The following is a 7196-nucleotide window of genomic DNA, read 5'->3' as shown; positions in this document are numbered from 1 at the left end:
TTTAAGGGGGGTAGTACCTTGACATTATTGGTAATGCCCTTTCAATTTATCATGAAGTGAGAAGTTATCACCGAAGATATCCCATGATTATAATCATCTATCCTGGCTCAAGTTAGTGAAAATGGTCACTTGATAACTTAGGAAGTGGATAAGCTACATCTACTATTGATTCTACGGAGACTCAAAAGACTTCATTACTAAATGGAGCATGACTAGTATGTTCTAGTCGATGGAAGTTCTCATCTAGGAGATGTCATCTTTAATTATGGACTTAAGAAAGTTAAAGATGCAAGAGTTGGAAACCACCAAAGGAAAGTGAATGAGAATTAGAGTTTTATAGTTATGGCAAGAGGCTATCATAGGTTTGCTGGGGCCAATGTGATATTGACATAAGAGTGAATAAGAGATTGACTTGGAATGATAAGATTCTATCAGTGGTTCACTGAAGGTGTTATAAAGATCAACATATAGGGTTCTTCTATTCCATCAAGACCTTAGATGTGCTCCATACAAGAAAAGTAGTGGCTTGTGCATAAGTCAACTAAGTGAGTTGGATTAACTGTCGTGTGATGTGGAGGTATCCATAGTGGAGCATGGAGATACTGCCTTCTTGGGTCTAAGGAGTGATATCTGTTTAGAACGTAAGAATCTAAAGGTATCAGTGGTTCATTGAAGGTGTTATAAAGATCAACATATAGGGTTCTTCTATTCCATCAAGACCTTAGATGTGCTCCATACAAGAAAAGTAGTGGCTTGTGCATAAGTCAACTAAGTGGGTTGGATTAACTGCCGTGTGATGTGGAGGTATCCATAGTGGAGCATGGAGATACTGCCTTCTTGGGTCTAAGGAGTGATATCTGTGTATAACGTAAGAATCTAAAGGGCATCTTTAGGAAGTTGGATTTGAGCTGGTCACATTGTCGATGGATTTGAGTGAATCAAGAGTTATGGCTGGAAAAAATGCTATCACTTGAAGGAGAAAAAGCCTTTGTGAATGCTCAGATCATAAAGAGTGTGCTAGAGGAGTTCAAACGACACTGAAATTTGAAGGGTTGAGTGTTGAACTGGGTGATGTCACTAGTACTGCCAAAGGAGCTATACTAATTACTCATTTGGGAACCACAGGAACTGAAATGATTACTTAGAAGATATGTTGTGAGCTTGTGCATTATAGTATGGTACAAGTTGGGATAAGAGTTTACCGAATGCGGAGTTTTCTTAGGACAATAAATTATTATAAGAGCCTTTAGATGGTATGTCTTTAAGCTTTGTATGGACGGAAGTGTAGAACCCCATTGTTTTGAAATCAAATAGGTAAAACACAAGTGTTTGGGCCAGATGTCTAAGAGATGCAGAACAACAAGTGAGAGTGTTCAGGGATAACTTAAGGGTGGCACAGTCTCAACAGAAGAGATATACTGACAACCAGAGAAAAGAATAAGCTTTTGAAGTAGAAGACTATTTGTATTTGGAAATGTCACCTATGAGAAGTGTGAAGAAGGTTTAATATGAAAGAAAAACATACCCGCAATCGTTTAAGTAAGCACCAACCGAATCTCGAGGACGAGATTCATCTTAAGGGGGTAGAATTGTAACACCCTAAAATTTGCTGCTTTTGAAATAGAGTTAAAATAATTTAATTATGTATTTTTGTGCTCATGAAAACATAGGAAAAACAATAATTTTCATTAAATTAAAATTTATCATAAGGCTTAGCAATATTGTTGTACATACATGCTGGTGCATAAGATTTGATGTAATGTATGCTTGCTGCTCCTTTGTGTGTTGAGAGTGAGTAAAGTTTTTAAAATGCATTTGGTAGATCGATCTTCCTTGACCAGTACATCTTTGTCTTTATCTACAATTAGATTCCTTGTTCCTCAGCGCATGTTTTAATTAGGAGCTTCCTAAAGTCATTTCTTTGTAACCAAATTATTTTATCTATGAAATTAATTAATTCCGAAAAATAATAAAACCTCTCGTCCTTTTTAACACTCAAATATCATGTGCAATAATTATAATAAATCTCAAAGACCATGTCTTTATTTATTAATGGGCTTTAATATTTATCTAGGCCAATTAGTAAAGGTGGAAGGTACAACCTCAATTAGTATCATATTGCTAATTGATGTGGATATGGAGAGATTTCCTCCCTATATGTATGTACAAACCCCTTGGGCAGAGCACACCAAGACTACCACAAGGGAACCCCCTAGTTTAGGAATCCAAGGTAGTCAAAATTGATACTTCTTCCTCCTTTCGCTTATGCTATCTTCGACGTCTCAACCCAGCTGATCGCCACGTTTATCATACGTGGAGCTTGCCCCATCGTCCTTGCCACATCCATCGCGATTCGCTAGAGTGGCCATCATTCATGAGAGTCCTCTCATATTCATTGGCGTGCGTGTGATGCAGCCATGGATGCGGCGGCACGACATTGTTGTGGACTGTACAGCGGCGACCGGGCGAGCACAGCCATCGGCCTGGCCTCGGCAACTCCAGGAGACCAAAACACAAAGCAGCAGCCGAGTAGGTACACATACATCTGCTCTTAATCCTAACAAATCTGGCTTAGCCAAAGCTAATTAGCCTGCTGCTCCATCTAGCAAGGAACGAGCCATCCTCCAATCGAAAGCTAAACTAGCAGCTGGACTGCAGTTAGCTAGCTCAGGCATTTTGAAATCTTTCACCAGTACGTGCCCAGCCAAAGGAAGGGAAGCCTAACATGGCCAAAGATGTACGTATCTAGTTTTCCTTCAACCCTCATCTTCCTTGCTAACTGTATCTAAAATTAATCTCACAAAAGTTTTTACAACTTCGATTCTGCCCGTTTTAGTTCCAAAATAGTTTGATCTTGTAAAGATGAGTAAGTAATGATGTAGTTCACAGGTTAGTCACGGTATCTTGTCACATGTAACTTGATTAAAATTTATACAAGCCAGTTTTGTAATTAAATTAATTTAGGGTTTCCACAACAGATCTTTTGTGCATACTTTGATTAATGCCAACTGAAATATGTTTTCATTGATTATAAATTATGTAGTTTAAACCTCACTATAAAGAGGCTCACATAAATCTGTTTTCTGCAAAGTTAGAGTCTAATTTGCTTAAATGGTACACCAATAATTTTGAAATAAAATGAGATGAGTTTAACTGACTCTTGAATTAAGATGTAATTAGTTTAGCTTCAACCTTCACCTGATTGTGTCTAATTAAAATAAATGAAGTTTAAAGTTTCTCGCTTATAAAGATAATCTTTCGGTCATCGTTTCTATTTCATCGAAGCTCTGATAAGCGTGTTTTTTCTGAGTCTAATTTGCTTAAATGGTACACCAATAATTTTGAAATAAAATGAGATGAGTTTAACTGACTCTTGAATTAAGATGTAATTAGTTTAGCTTCAACCTTCACCTGATTGTGTCTAATTAAAATAAATGAAGTTTAAAGTTTCTCGCTTATAAAGATAATCTTTCGGTCATCGTTTCTATTTCATCGAAGCTCCGATAAGCGTGTTTTTTCTGTCTGTGTGTTTGTAGCTATGCGTAGATTAGTTTTCAAACCTTTTTTATTGATTGGTGTACTGTTTTAATTTATTTATATTGCTTGCTTCGTGTATGATTGTGTAGATGCTTGTGTGGTGCTTTGTGATCATGTCCAGTCGGTGAGCTTTACGTGGTGATCAAGAAGCAGATCATTGAATGTTTGGAACTAGAAGAAGGATCTATGTTTAAGGCAAGTATAGCATGAGATCATCCTTGTTTCCTAACAACTTTAATCACACAATTCATTTTGTATGTGTCTTCTTGCTAAGGATTTCCTAGTATTGATCTTATGCCTTGTCACCTATGGTTTTGCATTGGGTAGCTTATGCTAGTGCTCCACTAAACCATGATCTTGTAATTTGATTAATGGAATTTGCAATAAACATTAAAAGAGGACTTTTTAGCAACTTTGGTAAAGAGGGCTGGAGCATTGGGCTATCTCATGGTGCTCTAGTTTCTCTCCATAAAGACTTTTCTTTATATGACCATCCGAGACATACAGTACAACTGTGAGGGCTACATGGCTCTGGCTTTAGCTCAGTAAGAGGATCTTTTCTAGCTTGTTAGTGGTTACCCTTGTGGCGTAAATGGGGAATAGCAGACCGTGGATTCCTGTGGGTGAATCACATGGACTGACTAATGAAACCAAGCGGCCCTAACTTGTTAGACGAACCTTTGAAAGGCTTCATAGTGAACCCTGCCGGCCTCCCTAGGAAGGGGGTTAAGAGATTAGCTACCTCGGGCGAAAGGGTAAATCACGACTTACAGTGAAAGTGTACAACCTCTGCAGAGTGTAAAACTGATATATCAGTCATGCTCACGGTCACGAGCGGCCTTGAACCAATACAGAATAAATAATCACTAATGGCAAATTATTAAAGTTATTATTGTTAATATGTTGTTTATGCTATTCTTTATTTACTTTACTTGATCATGAGTTTACTATGGGACTTGACAACTTGATGCTACTCAAATGCTAAAATTGTGACAACTAAAAGCTACATGCAGTTAAACCAGTGTCTAGCCTTTGAGCCTCATGAACCCCATGTTATTCTTGCTGAGTATGAGATGTACTTACGCTTGCCTTTACATTTTATTTGGATAAAAATCCCGGATGGGTACCAGATTGCTAGTTTGGAGAAGAGTTTAGGCTTGTGCTCAACTAGTCAGTTGTTCCTGTGGATTTGGAGCTTTCGCCTATGGTTATATCTTTTGCTAGTTTGGAGAAGAGTTTAGGCTTATGCTATTCTTCCGCTGTTTGCTATCTATGGTTATATCTTTTATACTAAGTTCGTTATATATAAGCATTGTCTATTGATATTACCCTTATTTGTAGCTATATGTGAGATTTGACATCCTGGGCTCACATATGGTGTGTATCTAGTTTTGTTCTTAAAACCAGGTGCTACAATTGCTCTAGCATCTCATCTATGAAAGGTAATGGAAAATGATCCTTTTTCGTGGCATTATTCAGTTTTCTATAGTCTATGCACATCCGCCACCCTATGACGGTGCGTTGCAGAATTAGCTCGTTCTTTTCATTCGTAACAACAGTCATGCCTCCCTTTTTAGGCACAACTTGAACTGGGCTCACCCACGGCATAGGATATATAATCCCTGCATGCAGCAACTTTATAACTTCCTTTTTAACTACCTCTCATCGCGTTGTTTAGTGTACGTTGGGGCTCTCGAGAAGGTGAAACAGAAGGATCCGTCGGAATACGATGGGTACAAATCATAGGACTGATTCCTGTAAGATCTTGGAGTGAGTAGCCGAAAACTGAGTGATGTTTCTCAAGAATGGTTATCAATTGTAGAGTTTGCTCCTGAGTGCGTTTATCACTAATGATCACAAGAAGCTCTAGATTATTATTCAGGAAAGCATAGGTAAGACAGGGTGGTAAAGTTTTAAGCTCTATGGGAGTTCTAGGTGTTTCTGCAAACTCATCTAAGGGTTCAGATTCAGAAGGTTCGGCCTCTTCTTCTATGAAGAAAGGAGCTTCTTCTTCTAAGTCGGGTTCATTTAAAAGCTCTAGAGATGTAGCCTCTACCTCCTCCATAGGATCGGGCAAAAGATATGACTCGGTCTTATTATTTAAGGAGTGAGAAATCGTTATTGGAAATTTAAAATCTTTTCCATAAGAAATGTGTAGCTTTCCAGTTTGACCTTCATAAAGGAGTCTTCTAAAAGGTTGTCCTATCAACAGGTCGAAGTCCGATGTATCAAAGATATAGAAGTTCAAATGAACCATGGAACCTTCTACCATAAAGGGTAGGACATTAATAATTCCAAGACTGGGGACTAATCGTCCTGAAGATTCCTTTATGACCTTTGTTGTGGGGGTTAAGACCAATTTTTTAAATAATTTAAGTGCAAAAGATTCAGACATAATGTTAATCCCCACAACAGGATTATAGAGAGCATCAAATTGATCAGAATCATAAGTACAGCGTATAGTTATAGGAGGTGTGTCCAAATGGATCACATCAGAGGAAAGCTCTAACTCCTCCAACCATTCGCTACTCATGACTAAGATAAGCTCTCTCAATTGATGTTCACTCGGCAAACAAATGCTAAAATGGCTGTTTTGGGGTCTGTCAATAAAATGGTAGTTTGAAATGTTTCCAAAATCGACAAAAAGATCAGATTCTATATCCAGCATGAAATCAGGTGGTGGAATTCCTTCCTTTTGTGGCTCAGAACTTGGGATAGCTAAAGTAGATGAAGAATTTGGCAGAGTGTCTACTTTGGCTTCGTGGGTTTCATCATGGAGGGTATTATCCATCTCAGCTTCTAGGATTCTATCTAGGATTGCTCTAGCATCATCAGTAGGGATGCGAAAGAAAGAACCTCTAGACATTGTATGTAGCATTTGTTTATGATCTTAATGAAGACCTCGAAAAAAGTGAAATAAAAGAACAAGGTCTTCAAGATTGAGGTTTGGACCAGATTCTGAAAGATCAGAAAAACGTTTCCAGGATTTTCCCAAAGTTTCATTATCTTTTTGTTTAAAAGATAGGACTTCGAGTCTAATGTCGCCGATACAGTCGAGGGAATAAAAATCTAGACAAAAGTTGGCTCGTAAAACTCCCCATTCACCTCGTTGTTGACTTACCTTCTGACTATACCATTATCTAGCTTCTCCCCTTAAAGAAAAAGAAAAAAGCTTCCAACGTAAAGTTTTATCAAAAATGCCTTCAATGCGAAGACAATCGCATGTTTCTCAAAGTCTCTAATATGAAGGTAAGGGTTTTCGTCTTCCTTTCCTAAAAAAGATAGGTTTTGAATCATGGCAATCAACTTGGAACTTAACCTATACTGGGATGTTTGGATAGGCTGTGATGACTCCCATGGTAAAAGGTCAGTTTCCAAAGGTGTTGCAAATTGATAGATCGATTTAGAATCTTGGTTTTCCATAAGGTAAAAGTAAGGAAAATAAAGAACATAAAAAGATAAGAAAAGATAAAAGTATGAATACAAGCTAGTAGTAAGACTCAAGGTTATCTCGGCAAACCGTCTTTCTCCCCGGCAACGGCGCGAGAAATGCTTGTTGATATTTGGTAACGCAATTAGGAATTAATCCGCAAGCGCACGGATATCAGTGAGCACTTCACCCGGGATGTTATCCAGAGTATCGTATTTATATCTTTACC

General features: G+C 38.0%; 1 long non-coding RNA gene across 1 annotated transcript; it reads left to right on the top strand.

Annotated features, from left to right (window-relative positions):
* LOC110430136 lies at positions 2473–3662 on the top strand. Its single transcript, XR_002447400.1, has 3 exons — positions 2473–2533; positions 2607–2737; positions 3627–3662. It is a non-coding gene; the product is annotated as an uncharacterized LOC110430136 (long non-coding RNA).

Source organism: Sorghum bicolor, chromosome 9 (genome assembly GCF_000003195.3).
Source record: "Sorghum bicolor cultivar BTx623 chromosome 9, Sorghum_bicolor_NCBIv3, whole genome shotgun sequence".
Lineage (NCBI taxonomy): Eukaryota > Viridiplantae > Streptophyta > Magnoliopsida > Poales > Poaceae > Sorghum > Sorghum bicolor.
Note: the sequence above shows the minus strand (reverse complement) of the source record. Positions and strands in the feature narration are given on the sequence as shown.